Below are 643 nucleotides of genomic sequence, written 5' to 3'. Positions count from 1 at the left end.
GCCGGCGGGGCGGGGTGACCAGGTGCCGCGCGCGGGGACGAGAGCCCGGGGAGCTCCAACGGATACATCTTCTCGATATTCAAATTGTCAGGTGTAAGTATTTATCCATAGGGATATTTCGGTGGTAGGGAATTAACAGGTTGTATGTTAGTTTTGTTGATAAATGTTTATGTCAGCAACCAACAAGCTATCATACAACTACTCCAATAAGTTGTATCTAAATACTCCAATGGGTAGTATCTAAGAGCATCTCTAGCCGCGCACCCAACGGCCCCCTCCCCCCAAGGCGTTTTTTAGCGCCGGCGGCCGAAAATCGGCCCAGTCGCGCTCTTAGGATCTCATTTAGCGCCGGTTTGGGCCAAAATAATAGCCGGCGATCCCGAGCCGAACCCAAACGCCCGGGGGGCGCCTGGGGGCGCCGGCAGAAGCGAAAAGGGACATAGGGCCGCTCTGTCAGTGAGAGGAGGTCCTTTTTCCGCCGTTTCCTCTCGCTTTCCCCCTCGGTTTCCCTCTCATTCTCCATTCCTCCCGCCCATCTCCTCCTCCTCCCCGCCCGTCCGGCCGCCATGCCGCCGAAGAAGTACGTGGTCCCCCGCGCCCTGACGGATGCCACCGCCGCCGCCACCCAGCCAAAGCAGAGGAA

Source organism: Triticum dicoccoides, chromosome 3A (assembly GCF_002162155.2).
Source record: "Triticum dicoccoides isolate Atlit2015 ecotype Zavitan chromosome 3A, WEW_v2.0, whole genome shotgun sequence".
Taxonomy (NCBI): Eukaryota; Viridiplantae; Streptophyta; class Magnoliopsida; order Poales; family Poaceae; genus Triticum; species Triticum dicoccoides.
This window is presented reverse-complemented; position numbering follows the sequence as displayed.